We start from the raw sequence: 23,015 nt of genomic DNA, 5'->3' as shown, positions 1-23,015 counted from the left end.
ACTCTAAATCCACAGGAACACTCCCTTATTCTTTTGCAAGGATGTACAGGGGTGAAAATACGAAATAAAGTACATTACATGTATCTCCAGACAACACATTTGAGTATCCGCTTGCACACACACACACACACACACACACACACACACACACACACACACACACACACACACACACACACACACACACACACACGCACACACACACACACACACACACACAATGACACACACACACACACACACACACACACAAAGAGGCATTACAATTGGTGCCATTGAAACTCAGAAAAAGGTTTATCCACTAGATGTCCCCATAGTTTCACAAACCATCATCATCAGTTCACCACTCCGACAATAGGTGGAGCATACTACCAAGTTTGCTGCTGCTGGTCCAGGTCTGTTGCCTGCTGCTGATGAGGGTACCAGGGTGGATACAGGCTTCTTAGAGGGCTCAGGTTCAGCAGTGTCTTTGAGGGTGAGCGAGTGAGGACTGTGCCCTGGCCTTGATGCTGGCTCTCCACAGGGGTGACAAGCCCTCAGTGCACACGTGTGGGAGGGACAATACCATGGGAAGGCTTCTACAGGCACAGTAATAAAGACCAGATGGAATAAGAGGAGAAAATAATACAGAGGGGCAACCTTGAGCTATTATTGTGTCATACACATAGCTACAGTACACTATACAGTTATACTGTATCCACTCAGCAAATAAAGCGCAAGGACTTTGAGGGATCAATTTCATTGCTCTGTGACTATGTACTATGAATACAGTGCTAACTAATGAACCAACCGCCTTGATATCAAATGACGGTACATAGATTACATACTGCTATTCAAAGTTATCTCATGTGAATTTCAAAGAATGTTGGAAGCCAAGCAAGGGATTCCATGTTTCACAAATACTGCAGGCTGGGCACCAGATAAACCTCTCTCGTCTGAGAGCTTACCGAGCTGCCTTTATCAGGTGCTGTGTAAGTTTAGGCAGTGGGGGAGGGTGGGGGGTGAGTGGGGAGAATGGGAGAATGGGACTGGTGTTGATCTCCAGGAATGTTGGCAGGCAGGCAGGGCTGTGTGCTCCAGGGTGGCTGCTTCTCCTCCGCTGGCTCTGTCAGGTACATTTAACAGCACTGTGATCCCACATTCTCTTATCTCCGCTCATACAACCCTAATCCCCCCCCCACAGAAATGTTACACTGCCAGACCCACCCCATCCCATCCCTGCTCTGGAGCCCAGCCCAACCCAACCCATAGTCCTCCCAGATTAAAGCTCACACACCTGCAGAGTCCCTGGCTCTGCCTGCCTGCCTGCCTGCTACGCTCTGTCTGGGCTACCTGTGAAGCCTGATACTACAGGCTTGGTCATGATATAATACAAGATACATTTACATCTGAGATTTATAGGCATACTGTAGGCTGTCATTATGTGAGGGTTCATTTTACCCTCTTCATGTTCCAACTTGTGCAGTGATAGCTAAGCCCTACTCCCAGGGAACTTCCAGCTTTGTGGTGTGTGTGGAGTGTGATATGCCTCTTACACTATCAAAGGGTGCAACTTACAGTGAAATGGAAATGAGTAATACAAAAGTCCTGGAATGATGAATAAAGTAGGCAGAGGATTCACAGAAAACTGATTCTTATCAGTGATGAAAATGTGATACAGAATGATGCATCGGAACTGTGGTGCTTTGAACTGACAGGGTCTAATGAGCTTCCCACAGATGAGCCCTTTCTCCATAGGCCAAGGGCAAAAACACCTGTTGAAAGAGCCTTTGGTTGTGGTCTGCAGGTGGGAGCCAGTTTGGCCGTGGCGTCTGGGTAATTAGGCACTTCAGAGAGTGAGTCTCCCCTCCCTAGTGGCGACGGGGCCTGGGTGAGGAGAGGCCAGCACAGCAGGTCCTTTGTGGCTTAGGCAGCCCCTGTCAGAGAGAGCAGAAATGATATTGGACAGCTCGCCCTGGAGGAATGCAGCTGGGACAGGGCCGGGGCCGGGGCCAGGGCCAAGCCCAGTGCCTCCTCTTAGCCTTTTAACAGGGCACCGTTGCTCCAACCACTCGGCATGGAGCCAGAGAACTGCCGAGTCACTAATTTCACTGCCCACAACAGACTTGGGGCACAACAAACAGCTCACAGAGAGTGAGTGAATGAGTGAGTGAGTGGGTGAGTGAGTGAGTGGGTGAGTGAGTGAGTGATTGACTGAGTGAGTGAGTGAGTGAGTGAATGAGTGAGTGAGTGAGTGAGTGAGTGAGTGAGTGAGTGAGTGAGTGAGTGAGTGAGTGAGTGAGTGAGTGAGTGAATGAGTGAGTGAGTGAGTGAGTGAGTGAGTGAGTGAGTGAGTGAATGAATGAGGAAAGGAGGAGTGAGGGAGTGAGAGAGTTGGATGAAAATAGCAGGGAGACAATGTGGCTTTTTATCTCGAAGTGTATCATAAATACTTGGTAAACAGTCATATGGGGAGTTACAGTTAAAAAGTACACACTGTACACACAGCACACACTGTACCTGAGGCAAACATTTGTTATGACCTCAGACATAGACACTAGATTGTTTCCAACGAGCACAAACCATTTTTATGTGGCTGTTGTGAATAGAGCTCTATATGATCATGCACACATGTGCTCCCCTCCAGTCTTCCCACAAGGTCTATTTCCGAATAATCTCAGCCAGAAAAACACAAGGAAGGCATCACATGAGCTGCATCTGATTCTCCCCTGGTCTCTGTGTTTCTGTGGCTGGCACTGGTTCAGAAATACACTGGAGGGAAGCCAGTAGAGCAGAAACATCTCTCCCTCTCTAACAGTCCATATGAAATCGGCTGACTGGGGCCTTCAGCTCCATTGATTAGTCAATGTTGGCTTCCCTCTTTAAAGAAAATCGAATCACATTGAGAATCGTTTGTTTGTTTTTTCCTGTCTGTCGCCAATTACGGTAGACTCACCATGGTAAGAGAGACAACAACTAAAAAAACAAGGCCTCAAAGGCAAAGACAAAAAACATTTGAAAGTGAAGCTCAACCAGTCCCATGGCACCTTTTGAAGTCTGAGATGTTCATTATGGGACTGAACTAAAAAGAGCAGCAGAGTTTCCTCTCTTTGGACTGGTCTGTGGGCTAGCTGTAGACCTCTGTATAGCACCCATTATTGTGGTGAGGACTGTCCACATGAATCCTCCATTTACCCACTCAGTTCTGCATGTACAGACACTGTGGTTCTCTCCCCTGCCCCCTAACATGCACGTCAGCATCCTGCATGTTCAGCTTCAGCACACACACCTCATACAGTACCCACCACACTCACGTCTTAGCACTGGTAAATCTGTACCTACTGTATGTGTTTCACTCAAAGCTCGCGCACAAACCAAAAGGGTGAAAAATCAAAGAGGCTGAAACATTATTCCCTCAGCATGCATTGCACAAACTTTAAACGTGGCTTGAGCTTGATGAATCGCACTAAATTACATCCCATGGGTTACCTATTAAATCATTCATAGACTGTCAGCTGAATTTCACAGCAAATGAGGGTTTGTCCTGGATGGAGATAAGATGACATGTAACTGGGGCATTGTCTTACGACAGATAGCGCTACTCGTCCAAACTCAATATACAATATAATATTCTGTGTATACAAAACACTGTATATAAATACTCTAATATGTGCATATAATGCATATACAGTATATCCATATAATATTCGACACTATAAAAGCCAACGGTTTTAACTGAGTTTAGATAGTTTGTAAAGTAGGTTGTACTTTACCACTAAAAGCAATGGGTGGCAGATTGATTTTCTGATGTGAAGGCACCATATTTCCACGGATGCAGAAAATCTTTAAAAAATCAAGAATCGTTCCACAATTTATAAGACAGGTATTTCAGGAGAAGCAGCGTCACGCTAGAATGACAATACGAAAGACTGGGATAATGCATATCAAAGGCACACCATTACATTTGTAACGGAGGTAACATCAATGATGACAGGTTGTCCATGGCTGTTATTCCCTCATCTATCTTTTTTGTTATTTGCAAACTTTGTCTCCTAGGAGTCAGTACTCTCAATATCCGTGTAATGAAAGAATACAACTGTAGAAAGTGAGCAGAGAAGTAGCAGTCCAACCACCAAAGTCAGTATTCATTGAATTTGAAGGACCAACACCCTTGTATTTGTCTCTGGATATCCCCTGCTTTCTTTTCTCCACTCTCTGAATGGTTCATATCCTATGGTGTAAAGCCCTGTCCTATCCATTGACACTGCGGAGGGAGTAATCTTTAGTTAATTTCCTACTACAGTTCTCCACAAGGAGGGCATGGAAGGGTCAAGTGGTCAGCCGCCAAGCCAAAGTGTTCACAACTCTTTCTTTGATGTCTTTGGTGACCAGTAAGTAACAAAGACCTAGTATCCATGACCACCAGCAGTGAAAGAAGAAGAATGCAACCAGTTGCCACAGATGTAATCTTCTGGTTCATTCCAAGTTCAGCAGACTTCCTTGACTTCTCAAACCTTGAAAAAAAAAATGTGTGTGTGTGTGTATATATATATATATACATATGCACAATGACTGTTTCAAAAGCGTCTGGAAAGATTACACCACACTGAAAACTTCCTTGTTGGACAGTGTAATTTAATTACATTTTTATTTGGTATTTATGCAGGGAGACCTGACTGAGATCAGAGGCTCCTTTGCAGCAGAGCTCTGTTCACAGAGAACAAAGGTATGGGAAAAAATGAAGAAATCAAAGAAATATACAATATAAGAACCAGTTTCAAACAATACAATACAAATAGTTTACAAGAACGCCTCAATTAAAAGACACAACACTAACCACGAGTGCAATCCTCTTTGCTTGGTATTTGCAGGGGTCTCCTTTCTCACCTGGTGACGAAGAACACAGTGTTTTGTGTCCTTTGTGTGACCCCTTACAACGAGATTGTAGTCTAAAAAATGCCTAGACCCAAATAATAGATTATAAACAGGTCCCTTACCAAAAACTTGAAGTGAACGACCCACATGAATAGAAAGTTTGAACTGCAGGGAAAAAACCCAAAAAGTAATGAATAAATGCTACAGCAGATCTCTTGCTGTGTAAACCCAGAGCTGGATGCCAACCATTCAGTCTGGTTGGCAGACTGCCAGTCAGTGCATCTAAGGGACCTCACTTCCACCCCCTTAATGGCAACACACAAAACTGAGAGAGTGAGATGTCGCTTATTCTCCAATGTGCAACACTAAGGTAACACTGAGTATACTCTAATGGTATGCATATATGACATTTGCCTTGTTAAAAGCAATGTACTATAGCAGAAATAACATGGAGAGAGCAATAGAGTGCAGGTATCTGATGTAAGAGGGTTTCAAAGGTCAAGTGTGGACCTGAAGGAAACACTCCTCTAGTTCATTAAAAGTACCATAAAATGTCCCCTAGTGAAATGTCTCCTGGTGTGAGGCACAGCCTATGGAAAGGACTCATTCTTCTCTTCTTGTGACCCCTCTGACTCCTGGTTCGACCATTGCATGGAGGCTGTGGGAATGGACTCGGGGAGTCTTCCCACTTGGGACCACACTGTGTGAGAAACACACATTCCGAGAGAGCCTCTGTGGTCACGAGGGCTGTGGGTACAGTATGTGTGTCCGAGGCACAGTGTGTTATTTATATCAGCTTCTCTCTCTCATGCCCCCTGACCCTCGACACAGACCACAGTATCACAACCCAGGGATGCATCAGATAACCTGCAAAGCCATCCATCTATCCTGCCTCCAACCCACCCAGAACAGGGGCACGGGGGGCAGCAGTGTGTGCAGTGTTCAGCTAACAGAGAGGTGGAGGGGTGGAGGAGGGAGGAGGGAGGTTACATTGCATTCAAAGTTTTGATGAGGGCAGGAGCAGCTGTTAAAATGTTATCCTAACATTCTATCACAGCACATGTGACAATGTTTCCCATCTCGTTCAGCTGTCACCTCTTTTTACTATAGTCCATGAACCTGACTCCAACTGAGAACACATGGTTTTCCTCTCAGAAATGAACATCCCACATGAGCATTGCAGGTGAGAACTGAGTCCTTATACAGGCAGTTCATGACTGAGGCCACCTCACCACATGGATGAGATCTGCTGTGAGAGAACATTCTGATGTGACATCTGTATAGAATCTCTGGGGCTAATTTCCTCTGAGAAAGTAGGTTGACTTCCTTCCATCCCAGCGCTGCAGGACAGTTAGAACGTTTTTGAATGGATTCAATCACTTTGTTAGGGACACCGTTGCTGGACAACGACGGTGTAGTGCATGCCCTAAGGTGAGGGCTTTTATTATTAAGGTGTAAATATAGCCAGCAACTTTACTTTTCTGTATTTTTTTTAATCATTTAGACATGGACAGCAGCTCCATGATATTTCCTCCCCCTTCTCCCAGACACACAAAGTATGCAGGGGAAGAAAAGTGCACACTAGACAAGTGACTTGAAATGCCAGTAGTACATGACAGAAGTTCTTCCCCCTCCCAGAGAGAGAGAGAGAGAGAAATTCAGGAAGGCACAAACAAAGGGGATTTTGACCATTGGAACTAGACTGATGAGCTAAGGGTTTAATAAATGGCACACACAGAGATGTCATGGCCTTAAACTGGTCAGGATACAGAGGCTAAATCTTAGAGGTAACACACCAATAAAGCAATACAATCAGTAACATCAACTCACACAATTCAAGGCCTTTGAACTTGGATTGAACAAGTTGCTTCTGATTGACAGTCACTTTGTGGCCTTCAGACAGACCTCCACTGGCCTGCTCAGTAGTTGAGTTTAACCCCCTGACCAGTCTCATAAGGTTGAAAGGGGACAGATGACCCAGGAAGCTTCTACTGCCTCCCCACATCCAGGACCACCAGGCCTAATTCTGATATGCACTCTTCAGACACAGAGAGGAGGCAGGACAATGATGGAAAAGTGTATGTCCAAGATGAGGGCCTTTATTAAAAGGTGGAAATATAGCCAGCAACTTTACATAGGTATTTACAAAACAATAAACAGGACGATGATAGGACACCCTAACCCCTAACTCTATCAAAGACCCAATATTTCCACTATCAACAAATAAATAACTGAAAAGAGTTGTGTTCCAGTTTGTTCCATCTTGCAGTGTGCCACTATTGGACCAGAGGAGCTACTGCCGTGATAGCATGGATAGTGGGGAGGAAAACAAATATGGAGCAACAATTTATTCTAAAGCACAACAATATGCCCCCAACATGCCAAGAGCTTGTTGTGTATCCAGTCAGGCTTAAGCCGAAACCCCATCCCGCGTTTCTGTCCCCTCAAAGCCTGTTGGATGTCACTGCTGACTCCCAGGGACCACCATCACTGCTGCCAACACTCACAATCTGCTCTCATCAGCTCCCGCCGCAGCCCACTGTGTGGCATTGTGGGTTAGCGCTGCACTGTGTTTTTGTGTCATGTGGACATCATGTGGTGAGCTAGGCTTCACTGGAGAACCTGCCATCTAATGCTCCGCCATCACAGTGGCTCGGCACCCCCCCCCCCCCCCACACACACACACACACACACACACACACACCCCTCTCTCCCTCTCCCTTGGCATCGGCTCCAACATGCTAATGCGATTTCAGTCTAGCATACACTCCATTTGGATGAAAAGGAGAGAAAATTGTGAATCATTCAGCCATGGCTTTGAGACCTTTGAGATCATTTACTCTCATATGTTGCTTAATAGGATCCTGTTACATTCCAGTAATTTGTTCTTGTTGACAACCGGTCTGGAGAGAGATAGGCTAACCGTTCTATCAAATGGCCTGTTTAATGGAGCTGTTTACATCCAGCCACCTGTCTCCAAGTCCTGAATAACAGCTCATGTTCATAAATGTTGATGCCTGCAGTGTTTTCCACATGTAAATACATAGCTTGATAGTAATTTTCTAGTAGAAGCTCCTGTGTTTTGACTTCATATCTGAAAGTACACACAATGATTCAGCCTTGAACCAGAAGACTGAACTCACTACTATTTGTGCTGTTCCTCTACACTATTCATGAACAATGTTCAAATAAATTCAAGGTTAGACTAACAGCTCTCTCTCTCTCTTTTATACAGAGTGAGCTCTCTCGGTTCTAACCACAGAGCTGGGCGGAAAAAAAATCTTCCGCCTGAGGGAAGTGTTATTACACCTGGCCTTCTGACAAGCACGCATGAAATGAGTGTGTGTAAGCGTGAGGGCTGGCCCTCTGGTTCTAATCAGGGCAGGCCTGTTTGTTTGGTGAGCACCGCCTGCTGAGGACCCAACCCCAAAGGGACACCAACTGGATCCAGATGACTGCTAACCGGCAACACCAGTGCTATCCCATCCCATGCTCCTCTCTGGCATTAAACAACCTCTCTCTGTGTCCCCACACAGCCCCTCAACTGCCCTTCACTGTCCTGTATCCTGTTAATTCTCATGTAATCCATGTCCTTGTTCAGTGAAATGTCAAAAATGCTGTTAGGCCTGGGCAACTCCCTAATGCTCCAAATATTGTAACAGGACTTGGCCTGAGATGGCCTATTGAAAAGCTTGTACTCACTGAATATGCTTTAACATCATACAGTCAAAATTCTTTAAGGACACGTTTTTATGTTTGAGATGTGATGTATTCCAGAGACAAAAAATAGTTAACACTTTATTGGAATTCACATAATCCTTACTCAGAGAGATGTTATCCCATTTTCCGGAATCATTCCATGAAAAGACTGGCCTCCGGTTAGCACTCTAAAACCGGAATGACTGATTATGCAACTGCAAGGTCTGCAGTGCGCCTTCATGGTGTGTTTGCTCTCTTTGAAGAAGCGGGGGGGGGGCATGGAGGGGAAGGTGCCATGGTGTCTTCCTGAGAACCCCTGCTGTACATAATAACACACACACTCTCTTTTTCGCTCTCTCTCTCTCTCTCTCTCTCTCTCTCTCTCTCTCTCTCTCTCTCTCTCTCTGTCTCACTCTCATCCCTCACACACACACACAAGGCCTCTCTGCGTCTCATTTATCTGTGTACTCTTGGCAGGGGCGACTCAGCTGGCTGCAGACAATTATATAGACAGAAAGCAAAAGACTGTCAAATTGCTTTGGCTCTGATTGGACTTTACAACCTGTATGCCCCATTTTAATTACGGTAGAACACTGCAGTTAAATAGAAATGAATGGCCGAAAACACCCCTTGCAATCATTCTAGCCCTTGGTACTTAGAACATTTGAAAGCCTGGGGATGATGCCACACGGACGGAGATAGGTATACTGTATTGTCCTGACATGACATGTACTGTACACCAATACACATGAAACAGTCTGTCCTGTATGCACTGTATGCCAGTGTAATACTATGGGAGGTTGCACAAGACCCACAGAGGAATCTTCTCAAGACTTGGAAAATAGTATCGTAATCATTACATATACAGCAATGAAGGATAATCTGGATATACAGTACAATGCCATGACATCTTGCATCGATGGGCAAGAAACAATGATTTGATTTTTTGGCCAGACTTCAGAAGTAAATTGATATAATCATGAACATTAGGATTATGCAAACTGAGGGGGTAGAATTGCTTATGAATTTTTGCTTGAACAATGGAGTGAGAAAAAAACTCTTCTGGTTGTGTGACAGTGACATTTTCTGGTTTGAATCCAATAGATGGATTTTAAGGGCTTTAGAAATCATATGAAGAGACTGACAGCATTTCTTTTCTGGAAGTCATGACAAAAAATAAATTGTTTGATGGGAACATAGTATTTTCAGACTCTTGCTATTTTCCAGTCACATAAGCATATAGATTTTATCATGGTTAAAGCATATGCATTAAGATTAAGTTTACTTCTTGGAAAGAGAAAAAGTAGAGAGAGAAAGAGAGGGGGGTAAAGATATAGAGGAAGAGAGAGAGAGAGGTTGGTTTGGAAATTGAGAAACAGCAACTATGCAATTGTCCTCCACATGCAGCCATGGACTTCACTTCCACAAAAGGGAACTGAACAAATGAAGAACTACTGTTTAACTAACAAATTAAACTAAATCATGCTCTTAAAAACGTCCTTATTAACTGAATCATGACAAAGACAATTTATGGCCTATAACAGCACTCTCCAAACCACTCTTTCATGAATGCACTTAAATGTCCTCAGAAGATTGTGGACGCAGTGAGTAACCTCCGTGTGCCTCCCCACTATCTCCCCTGCCAAACCTCTGCTCTAGCATACCACTGCTGGGTGGTCCCCCATACCCAGGGGGAGTGTAGACTTGTGTTAATTGATGAAGATGTGGGATTTAATCAAATCCCCTTCCTGTGTGATCCAATTAGGTACAGGAGAGCCAAGCATTCTAACCCCCCCCCCCCCCTCCCCCACCTCCACCTCCTGCACAGCCAATGGAATAGAAGCAACAGATATAGTGGGCAGACAAAGGCTGCCTTGTGTGTGGTGGCAGTGGAATGCTCCGCCTCACTCCATGCCTGTTTTCTGGGCTTTTTCTTATCTGATAGAGAGAGTGGAGGAGAGGCCCAGGCCTTTAATCTAAGTGTTTAATACAAGCCTACACGTCTAGCAGGGCCAAACAGTGACACGTTAGGACCAAACAGTGGCATGTTAGGGCCAAAGTTCAGTCATATACAGAAACCAAGCTTAGAGAAATTAAATAGGGACTATCACAAGTTCTGAATTTCCAATGTCACAATTTTGACGAATTGAAGCATAGCTGTATGGAAACAGGACTGCTTGTATGTTACTGTAAAACTGAAAATGCCTATTTTTTCTTAGTTAATGGGTTAATGGGTTAACTGAAGCATGCTCAGTGTTTTCAGTTTAGTTTAGACTTTGTTTAGTTATGTTTCTTGGCAGTTAAGGTGATGTCATGTTGTGGCTGACGTGTAAAAACAAATGATCTGTAATGATTGTCCAGTGGGCCCCAGACCCCACCCAATCCCCTCCATGTGTTGGCTGTAAATATGTGTGCCCCACCTCTATAGGACCTCCCCAGACTCACAGAGCTCATCCCATAAGACACACATAAACAAACAAACACACACACACACACACACACACACACACACACGCACACACACACACACACACACACACACACACACACACACACACACACACACACACACACACACACACACACACGGAACAAAAAATGTTATTGCTAGTAATACCTTGGCTTGACTGCATAAATCTGCATCTTCCCAGAAAAACCTCTGTGTGGTGGTTCAAGTCCTCATAAACAAGCCATCTAGTCCAGGACAGCTGCCTCAGCACTACTTCCACACTACCTCCAAACAAACCTCCCAGAATGCACTAAAATGCGTCCAGGCAATAAACAGGCTTCCATGAGTGCAGTGAGGCGGGAGAGTCTGGGGAGGCCTACCTGAGGGTTGAGTTGCATTGAGAGTGCTATAGGAGGTTTAACGGGTGGCTGGCCTTATTTGATGTTTCATATTTGTTATCTGTTTGTTTAAGGGAGGGGAGTGCAGGGAAACAGAGAGGAGAGAGAGAGTGCAGCCTGTTTATAGCAACTGCATGGCCTCATAGAAGGCAGCCAGCGCAAGAACAATAGAGATTAGGAGGGCTTCAGTGGGGACGGGGCCCCAGAGAGGGGCTGCTGTATAGCCCACAGCTCAGCAGGACAGAGGTAGGAAGGAAGGTAGGGAGGTAGGGAGGTAGGGAGGTATGGAGGGAGGGAGGGGGCGGCACACCCACCACACCACCATTGCTAACACCACTACTCAAAACATACCAAATGTGACTTTCCACCATTACACACCACCACCGACATACCCTGTCATACCTTGTTTCTGAATCTTTTTGCTTTTTGCTTTCAGCGTGCCTCCGATAAAAGCGTTAACTTCGCATTAACTGAAGCCTAAGACCTGTGCTGAGACAACATGCCCATTGTTTAGGAGCCCTAGCCAAGCTTTTGATTTAAAAGGAAGCCCAGTGATGAATGCATCCCTCCGCGAGGTTGTACAGAGACCAATGTGATGTTGTTGTTTTTTTGTTCCAGAGGCTTTGGCCTCATCTGTTTTCCTTGGCCGGGTGGGAGAGGCAGAAGACTCCTGGTGTTGTTTCTGGTTCCTGTACTGGCCTGTGTGAGGTGGTTAATGATTAATCTGGCCTGGATCCATTAAAACAGACATCTGCCCACTCCACCCTCTGCTGATGGCAGCCTGCTCCATGTACACTCAGTGCTCTTCTCTCTCTCTCTCCCTCCCACCCCTACGCCTACTTCACCTTATCTCCAAGCATTAAGACGGCAACAGGGTCAGAGGACGCACTCATACATACAACAAGATTTTGCAGTAAAGTTGTTTAAAAAGTACAAATACATAAATAAAAGGTAGATAGATGAACAATTTATGCTATCAATTCAGCCTCTCTCCTTTCCTTCCCACTGCATGTATAACTACTGCTACTGTATATGAGATTCCATAGGGCTAGTGAAGTGCATGATTTGCCTCAGAACAGCTTGAGATCAATAGACAATATGCCCTCTAAGCAGCATGTTCTCTCAGCTGTACACCGTACTTCTCATAATCCAAAAAGACTGTTACGCACTTTCAAACGTTTTGAAAAAAAAAACAACGTCCCAGGAATGCCGATTAACCTCTGAAGCTGGTTATATAAAAGTGCAGTCCTGTGCCTGTTCCAGAAACACAGAAACATAACTTTCTGATGAAATGCCTTGATTAGATTCAGAGGAAGGCACTTTATTTCAAGACATCTTGGGTATGATTGCTTATAAATGTCAATGCTCTACGCTGTATTATGTATCGGGTGCAGCTAATTGCTAAATACAACTGACACCACTGTTTAAAACCCCTGTATTGTATCGGTCTGTCTTTTATATGGATTTCTATGGGCAGGTTTTGTGTTTAGTGATGCTGTTGAGGAGGGCATAAAGAGGCAATGTCTGGCCATATGGTGGTAGGTTTACATTAGGCTATATATCACTGTTCCTAAAGCATGTCTGTTCTACATACTCTACTGTATATTTGACCTGTTACAGAGCTCATGACTGGGTAGCACTGTGTAAATATCTCTAGCCGAACATGGTATCTGATATGTCTGCAAAATATGTGGTGGTTTCTTAACTTTATAACAGTGCTCTGTAAAGTTGGTGAATGTCAGCTCTTTTGCTGGTTGCTATTCGGTCCACCACAATCTGCATGCAAGAGGGTACATGGATAGATTACGTATATTGTCATCTATGTTTGATCTGGTGCAAAGTGTAGAAGATGTGGGCAATAATGATCCCTACGACTACAGAATGGAAGCATGAAGCATTTTGATCACAATAAACAATGTGAGAATTAACGTCATACTTCCGGCAAAAAACAGACAGTGTTGCTCTGTCACTCTATCAATTATTGACATCAACAGGTGTCAGAAAGTCTATGATACTGTTCCAAGAGGCAGTACCTTTGAATGTTAAGCCAGGATCAGCAGTATTGTATTACAGCACGATGTTCTTATTCTTAAATTGAAATTGAAAACATATGCCAAGAATATAATTTGTGCCAAAACTGGAAAAGTCTTATCTGAAGGATGTTGTTTTGAAGAGTTTTTGAGAAAGTCAAAGATGGAAATCTACTTTTAGATTTGATTTGTTCCCTTAAGATGGTAATCATCTAGTTACAACTAAATTACTTAGCAGAGCTCTGTGTCACAGGATTTTGAGAGTAGGACAACTGAAGAGCTAAACTGTGTGTCCAACAGTATATACCTGTATGTCAATGATTGTTGTTTATGTGCTCATATAGCTGCAACGTGTGTGGTGTGTGTGTGTGTGTGTGTGTGTGTGTGTGTGTGTGTGTGTGTGTGTGTGTGTTTGCTCTGTAGGGTTGAAGAGGAAGGCCCCCCTCAGTGTGGGACAGGCAGACAGAGCAGGGCTTGTCAGTGTTGGTGTTATCTGATGAAGGGGCCCCATGGCATCTCAGGGTTGGTGGTGGCAGCAGGGGAGGTACGGGGAGAAAGAGGGGGAGAAGAAAGAGGGGAGGGGGCATTTCTGCTCCATTAAGACTGCTGCAGGAGGCCCCACAATATTACTCCACTGTGAGGGGCGCCTCCAACCCTCCCTGGCTTTGAAAGCCTTTCATCTTTGATCACAGAGTGCAACACAAACAGAAAAGAGAGATTTAAACATTAAAGTACACACACGCTTGCACAGGTCAGGTCAATGGCAAAGCAAGACCAGAGAGATCAATAATACCATCTCAACTGAGACAGACAGCAGGATGTGTGTGTGTGGGGGGGGGGGGGGGGGGGGAGAGAGATGTGGGTCAGCATCACTAACTCTGTGAGGGGAGAATGACAGTGGGTACGACTGATCTATGAGTCTATGAGTCCAGAGAAATGGAGGGAATTGTCTATTGTCTGAGACTATGCTGTAACTTTAATGGATTGCCCTGCTCTACCTGCATCATAGAGAGCTTAGCATATTCAGGGAGTGCTAAGTAAAGGGGAAACAGGAGCGTTTGTAGATAAAGGACAAACAGTAGTAGGCTCTGACTGAGCGAGAGCTTTTACAACTTGTGTTTTTTTCAGCTTTGCTTTACTAGAGCTCCAAAGACCTTTTAACGTCAGTCTTGCCCAGACTGACCTGAAGAGATTACTGAGTGTAACAGAATCACTCCAGAGGTCATGTGCATCCATCAGCCCTGAGGATATATGTCCTGTTTATTACTGAAAAAGATCATAAGTATTTCCTTCCCCTGCTGTCCTTCATTCCCTTGCACAAACATCCACAACAATCCAATTCTCCATACTTCAACAGCCCAAGTCTCCTGCAGACGACCATGCATAAGACGACCATGCAGAAGAACACAATTTCACGCAGAGGTCAAGAGTCATAAATGTTGAGTTCCATGGGCTCTTTGTCCCAGTTCCAAAGAGTTGCTGCCACTTCCTCTCTCTCTGCTTGTCTTCCTGTCTCGCCCAGGTCTGTCTCCGTCCTCTGTGGTTCCAGTAAGGGGAGAACTGGTTCACACTGTATAGACACACAACAGTAGATACTGTACCTCCTCTGAGGCCCTCAAGCGAAAGAGCGATATTATTCTACCCAAACAATGCAGCTTTCATTCATAATCAAAAAGAATCATGCTCTTCCAAAAAATTTAAAAATGACAATAACTGCCTTTGTTTGCTCTGTATTGAATTCTTTGTCCACTATTCGTGAACAAAGAATTGTTGTTTCTCTGTAGTGGCTTTATCGTTCAGCCATATATTAGCTGACTATTGGCAACATGTAAAAATTATTTATAAGGCCTGAAATATTGAAAAGCTGAGCTCTCTGTTGGGTAATGAGAACCTGGGGGGAAGCAATGCAGAACACTAAGTGAAATATCTATCTGTTGCATATGTATGAGGCACAGGACATGTTTATAAATGAAATTGCTGAATTCCAGAGGTAATTGATCTCCATTAGGTTGCCTAATTTTCTTCAACAGCAACACAGAGAATTATCAGAGGGATGTTAAAAGCTCTATCAAACTAATGGATACTGAAACCTCTCAGGCCTGAGGAGAATGTATCAGCTGTGGTTCTTCAGGACCGAGCTGTTACACTAATAAACATGGAGGTACACATATAAAGGTTTTACCATTGCATTAATGAAAACAGCCAAATAAGGTATGAAACTTTTCATCTCTCAAGGCTAGTCTATCACTAATAGTTGTCAAGAATGCTCCTGAGCCTGCTACTCCATGGCCCTGTACCAGCCACTTTGTTGATGATGACACGCTTAAACATTTTATGCACGTCAGCCTCAGTAAGCGAAAGCACACAGACCTCGCTAGTAACAGGAGCTTTGGTGGGGAGCTCCATATCACTATCCTCAAACCAAGTGTAAAATGAATTTAGCTCGTCAGAGAGCGAAGCGACAGTTTCTGCTTGGACTCACTTTATAGTCCGTAATAGTCTGTAATCCCTGACACATACCTCTCGTATCAGAGCCTTGGTAATGAGATTCAACCATGTCCCTGTAATTCCTCTTGGCGCCTCTGATGGCTTTTTGGAGGTCGGATCTGGACTTCATGTAGACATATGAGTCCCCGGAGTTGAATGTGGTGGACTGTGCTTTCAGTAAGGCACGAATGTCACTGTTAATCCAAGGTTTTTGGTTGGGGAACGATCGTACTGTGACAGTAGGAACATTGATGTCTAGCAATGCTTGATGAAACTAGTGACAGAGTTGGTGAACACATTGATGTTATTGTGAGCGGAGGCGAATCTGCGCCCTGTTCCGCCAAGGAGTATAACAATGGTCGAGAATGTTATTGCCTCGTGTGGGACAGGAGATAACCAGTTGGTGTTGGTGATAACCAGTTAGGAGACTATTCAGTTTAGCCTGATTGAAGTCCCCAGTCACAATGAAAGCGGCATCAGGATGTGCCGTTTCCTGCCCGTTAATTATCCTATACAGTTCTTTCAGTACAGTTTTAGTATCGGCTTGAGGGCGTATATACGCAGTGGTAATGATGACGGACAAGAATTCTCGTGGCAAATAGAAGGGTCCGCATTTCGAAGGGCCTTCAACACTCCCACCAGTCACTACAATTACCTAGTGATGCCTTTCGGTTTGGCCAACGCCCCAGTTGTGTTACAAGCACTCATCAGTGACGTCCTCCGAGATATGCTGAACTGATTTATTTTTGTTTACTGCAACGCCTTCTGAACAACCATCTGTTTGTCAACATTGAGAAGAGTGAATTCCATGTTGACACGGTTTCCTGCCTAGGGTTTATCATCTCCAAAGGCAACATCCAGATGGATCCCGGCAAGACCTGGGTTGTCAGAGACTGGCCAACACCCACTTCAGTCAAACAGCTGCAACGTTTCCAGGGTTTTGCCGATTTCTATCTGAGACTCATCTGGAACTACAGCTTCATCGCCACACCCCTCACTGCACTCACCAAAGGCACATCCACTCATGTCAGTTGGTCCTCTGAGGCTGAAAAGGCTTTCAACGGTCTCAAGCAGCGGTTCGTCTGCCCCTGTCCTGGTGATTCCGGATCCTGCACTTCTCTTCGTCGTCGAGGTGGATGCCTCTGATGTGGGGGTTGTAGGTGTCCTGTCCCAATGACATCAAGCTGCACCCCTGTCACTTCTGTCCCATCGTCTGACCCCTGCTGAACGTAACGATGACATTGGGAACAGAAAACTGTTAGCTGTCAAACTGGCACTAGAGGAGTGGAGACATTGACTGGAGGGCTCCAAGCATCCTTTCATTGTCTGGATGAATCACAAGAATCTGGCATACATCCTGGAATCCAAATGTCTCAACTCCAGTCAAGCTCAGTGGACACTCTTCTTTAACCGCTTTGATTTTGTCCTCTCCTATCGTCCAGGATCCAGGAATCAGAAGCCTGATGCCCTATCCAAGCAATTTGATCCACTAGAACTAGGGAAGTCTCCTGAACCCATTCTCTGGAGCTCCAGGATTGTGGCACCAGTTCGCCGGGGTATTGAGACCAGTATCACTAGAGCACAACAGAGGGAGGAGGATCCAGTTGGCGGTCCACCAAGTCACCTTTTTGTTCCCACTGTGATTCACTCTCAAGTTTTGCAGTGGGGGCATTTGTCTTGCCATCTGAAGCTGGTTTTGGTGGCCCACAATGGAGAAGGATGTTCAGTCCTTTGTTGCTGCCTGTTCCACCTGTGTGCAGAACAAGAATCCCTGGTCATGTCCTCAGGGCCTACTGCATCCTCTCCCCATTCCTAACTGCTCAATATCTCACATCTCCATGGATTTCATCACTAGCCTTCCACCTTCACAAGGCAACACAGCCTGGTCATCGTTGATCACTTTTCAAAGTCCTGTTGTTTTGTGCCTCTCCCCAAACTATGAGAGATGGCAGAGCTCATGGTCTAGCATGTGTTCTGGGTGTTTGGCCTTCCACTGGACATCGCTCTGATCGGGGTCCACAGTTTACCGTCCAGTTCTGGAAGGCCTTCTGTATGCTCATTGGGGCAATGGTCAGTCTCTCCTTGCATTACCACCCTCAGTTGAATGGCCAGATGGAGAGGGTTAATCAAGACCTAGAGACAACCTTGAGATGTCTGGTTTCCTCTCATCTTAAAGCCTGGAGCAGTCATCTCATCTAACCTGCTCTTCCACAGGCATGTTCCCGTTTGAGTGCCTACTCGGGTACCAGCCTCCGCAGGAGGTGGGGGTTCCTTCCACTGAGAGGTTTGTTGAGCACTGCCGAAGGGCCTGAAGGAGAGTCTGTTCAGCCCTGCGGAAGGCTTCTCGATGGCAGCAGACTCAGGCCAACAGATGGCACAGGCCTGCACCATCACTCCGTCCAGGGCAGAGAGTCTGGCTGTCGACCCAGGACCTTTCCCTGCAGGTGGAATCGCGCAAGCTGGCACCCCGGTTCATCTGACCCTTCAAGATGCTGAGGAGGGTCCACCCGGTGGCCTACCATCTCCAACTTCCCCGGAACATGCGGATCAACCCCAAGTTCCATGTCTCCCAGCTCCAGGTGGTGGAGCTGGTGCCCGCTATGACACCGCCACCGCCTCCACACATCATTGAGGGCCAGCCGGCCTACACAGTCCGCCGTCTGCAGTACTTGGGAGGGATATGGAGGCAGATTGGGAGGGATATGGAGGTGAATGAAGGACAGCTCCCATAAGACAAGCTCAGCAGTTCCCAGACCGCTCTGCATAGGCTGCAGTTTCACTGCATCTCCTGACATCACTGGATATATGTGATTAAAGATGTACGCCTACAGGGTGACATTAAAATCTAAATGTTCCATACTTGGGCTTGCTGAGGTCATGCTACCTCCCTCCATCACATGATGGCCTTGTTAGGCATCTCATGAGCTAGATGCATGATCAGGCCACTGGACAATCCATGCTCTGTTGAAGAACATCAGCTGATTAGAGAGAGGTTGTTTACATTGCCGTTTCTGTGTCCTGGAGGATATTCTTATTTTTTGCATGTCATTTCCAGACAAAAACAAAGCAATTCTCTTTGATAGAACACACACACACACACACACACACATATTGGCAGCTCTTGCAGTGGATGGTAGACCACAAGTACTGAACACTTTATATGAGAGCCAGGCCACAACATAATACAGACGCACACGCACACGCACACACATACACACACACACGCACACACACACACACACACACACACACACACACACACACACACACACACACACACACACACACACACACATATTTACACATCCACACTAGCCTGAGAGCCAGGGCTCGAGGCCAGTAAAGAGCACTACTCTACAGATGCGGAGAGGGAGAGAGGGAGAGAGGGAGAGAGTGAAATAGAGATAGAGAAAGGTGTTTCTTGACCACTTTTTATTTTCTTGGGAAAAAGTCTTTGGAGAGGGAAAGTGTCAGAAGCAGGGAAGGAAAAAGAGAAAAAGCAGCAAAGACCAGTAAGCAGGAGAGCTCTCCAGGAGCACAACCATTGGGATATGTCTGAGAGGGTCAGCTGTGTGGAAAGTGGGGCTACTGTGTATTAGACATGAGTCAGTGTTCCAAGGCATGACATGGTATCAGATGGTAAATGAGAGATATACTATCTGATATTTTCCATTGTAGGAGCAACCTTTGTGCTTGAGGTTTGTTTTATGTAAATAGAATCTGTCGCCAGCCAACAGTGGCAGCCATGGGGACAAGAAATATGAGCAGTTGTTGACAGGACCTATACAGGACGTGGCAACTTCATCTACACTGTCATGGCAACAGCCCCTTTGTCATATAATGGTGGCAAATGTTTTGTATACCTAAGCCTCTGTGGCTGATTCTTCTTTCTCTGTTAGGGAAGGTGAGTATTTGTAGTCTGAATCAAGAATTTGGCATGTGAATCTTACCATACTGATAAATAGTGGGGTTATAAAACCCAGTATACCTGTAGAACCCCAGATTCAACATTAAATAATTATAGGGAAACCTGCTATGCTTGATCTGATGTGTAGATCATAAACTGATTCAGATGCATCATTCCATGGAAACATGGTGCGCAGTATAAATGTCTGGCTGAAGAATTACAACTCTCTCCTTCCCCAAACATCACCCAGAATACCAAAGAGAGAATCACGTTTCCTCAAGAGGTTTTATGCCGTTCCAGAAGTTTCAGAGTTCTTGTTGCAGATAGCTGGAGTGTTCCCTCAGCCGTTGGGTCAGTAGAGAGTTTACGATACAAACATCACTGAGAGGGCGGGTCTGGGCCGGGGTCTGGGTCAGGGTCTGGGCCAGGGCATTATGAAACACAGAGACACACAGCTGTGTGTGGACGGCCTCCTGCTGCTCTCGCCGCTCCACCACAGCAGCTCACTAATCCCCTATATCTCTGCTCATCCAGGCCAGACGGAACCCATCCAGTGGCTCTGCCGCATCTGGTGGAACCAAACAGCGGAATAATCTTGGCTTACGCCCAGAGAAGAATGGGTCAGGGGCCGCAGACACGGGCCGGAGCCCTGGCGGCCCCACGCTCTGTTCTCTCACACGCCGAGAGAAGATGATCCCATCCACATGGGGGAGGAGATCAAACACCACCCTGGGTAACATCCGCCTCCACTACCCCACACACATCTGCAACATCCCAGACACCTGCGGAGTGCTCTGGGTGTACAACCAGGGGATCAGAGCCCAGCTACAGGCAGCTACGTAGTAGGTCTCATGTGGGACTATGGCAGAAAGTGGAACTTCCTGTATGACTTTGAAGATGCCAAGGGTCAAGACTCCTCTCTACACTGCTACTCCTACTCTAACAGCACACAGATTTGTCACTCATGAGTTGCAACTGCAAACGATCATGGCGCATTAGTGGATATGATAATAATGTTCAAATGGAATTCCATATCAGACAACAGATTACCCGAGCCATGTCTGTGTGTTCCTGAGCTCTTCTCCTCTTGTGTTTACCTTGGAAAATCTCCACAGACGTTGGTGCTGATATTTCAGACGATGTTGCAGTATTTCAACAATTCCACTGTAATTCTCGGTGTACGTCTAAGTGCAATGAGAAAGTCAGGAGTGTATGAATTATGTGCATGAACAGCAAGGATAAGCACAAACCAACAAGGCTCTCTCATACAATAAAAAGGTTTAAACCCAATAAATTCTTAACTGGATTAGGCGCAAGCGGATTACCACGGACTCCCCTGACTAGGCAGCTCTAAAAAAAGATAGCAGTTGAATGGTACTGCAGAGGTTTAAATGACTTAACCCAGATGTGCCCACCAGTCTGAAGGTGTGACATCTGCACAGACTGACCCCTGGGCACCAGACACAGGCTGGTGGGGATGGGTTGCGATAAAGGTTAGGATTAATATTATGGGTTAATCTGGAGTTTAAAGGTTAAGGTTATACAGTCATAGATATGACATACTTACTGTATGTTAAGTGTTACTGTATGTCTCTGTTGTTATTGTGCTCTGATTGTAACAGGATCATCTCTCTGCACACATATTCAGGATATGAAAGTTAACCCAAGGTGGGCTCCTCCTATTCTGTGACGAAGGACAATATAATTTTCCTCAAGGAGAAAAAAAGGAAAATGGAGAGGGTGCCATAAAAACAGTGTTTAAGAGTATGGCGAAGGTGGATGTTATTGAAAAGGCTACATTACAGGGTTGACTTCAGGTCAGTGCTCCATGCTCAGTCCTCAGACATTATGGGGCTGAATGGAGCAGTGCCCCAGAGAGGGGAAAAGAGCTGTGCGTGGACACAGCTGCCAGCTGAGTGTGTGGGTGTGTGTGTGTGTGTGTGTCTGTGTGTGTGTGTGTGTGTGTGTGTGTGTGTGTGTGTGTGTGTGTGTGCTGCCTGCCTGCCTGCTTCACTCCTCTGAGCCAAAGACACCTCAACCCCTGGACTTGTCTTTGGACACACGTGCCAAAACACTATCTGCCCAGTTCACTTACTCCAGGAATGTTCCTCTGCAACAAAGGCCCCTCTCCAGCCAAGTAGTATGACGCGTGTGTGGAAACCTCCCATCAGTGAGTGTGTGAAGTGTGTGTGTGTGTGTGTGTGTGTGTGTGTGTGTGTGTGTGTGTGTGTGTGTGTGTGTGTGTGTGTGTGCGTGTGTGCATAGGTGCGTGCATAGGTGCGTGCGTGCGTGCATGCGTGCAAGCAAGCGTATGTGCATGTGTGCATGCATGCATGCGTGTGTGTGTGTATTGCATCTGCGTGCAATTCTGCACATTTGGGAGTGCTCTCTGCGAATTACAGCATCAGTGTTTTGGCTTGGTTGTTTGTTTTTTCACCAGAGTAACTCTGCAATTACTCTTCTTACTCTTTTAACCTCTTTGCTTGATTTCCATCTGAGTAACTATCGCAGCCCCCTTGAAGCTCGTCTGGAAGTCAGAGCCAGAGAGTCTAAATGAAGCCCTGACGCCCCTTGAGCTCTTCCAGGGATATTAACCCCTCGCTGGAGGGAGACTATAGGGAGATGCTGCCTCTCAGCAGAGATGTTATCAGTGCACTGCTCATTTGAGTATAAACAAAGGAGAGGCTTGCATGACAGGGCCAGGGATCACCACTGTCCATGACATCATTTGCCTTGCAAAGCACAAAAGGTTAATCAGACACTGGGAAAAAAAGAATAGGAGTGCAGCAGATGGGCAGGGGATATCGAAATTGATCATAGAAAAATCTTTCCAAAGCATCATTTGCTTTGGAACACATACATAGGCACAGGCACCAGCTTATGACACTGGCTTACATGCATTATCTTAATCCAGGTCCCAATGCCATTCCATCCCAATGCCTGTCCCAGGCATAACCATAATAAACACCCACGCACCCACGGACCCACACACACACACACACACACACACACACACACACACACACACACACACACACACACACACACACACACACACAAAACCTGTGGGACTGCAGTCCTAGTCACGCAAACATCTGTGCAGCCACATGGGGCTCCCGGAGGCTTTTTAACAGGAACCCGTCTGACAGGCTGACAGGCCAGTATGGTGCAGTCTCAGTCATGACAGCTCC

This window comes from Argentina silus (assembly GCF_951799395.1).
Source record: "Argentina silus genome assembly, chromosome: 9".
Classification (NCBI taxonomy): Eukaryota; Metazoa; Chordata; class Actinopteri; order Argentiniformes; family Argentinidae; genus Argentina; species Argentina silus.
The sequence above is the reverse complement of the archived record's forward strand: the minus strand, read 5'-3'. Positions refer to the sequence as shown.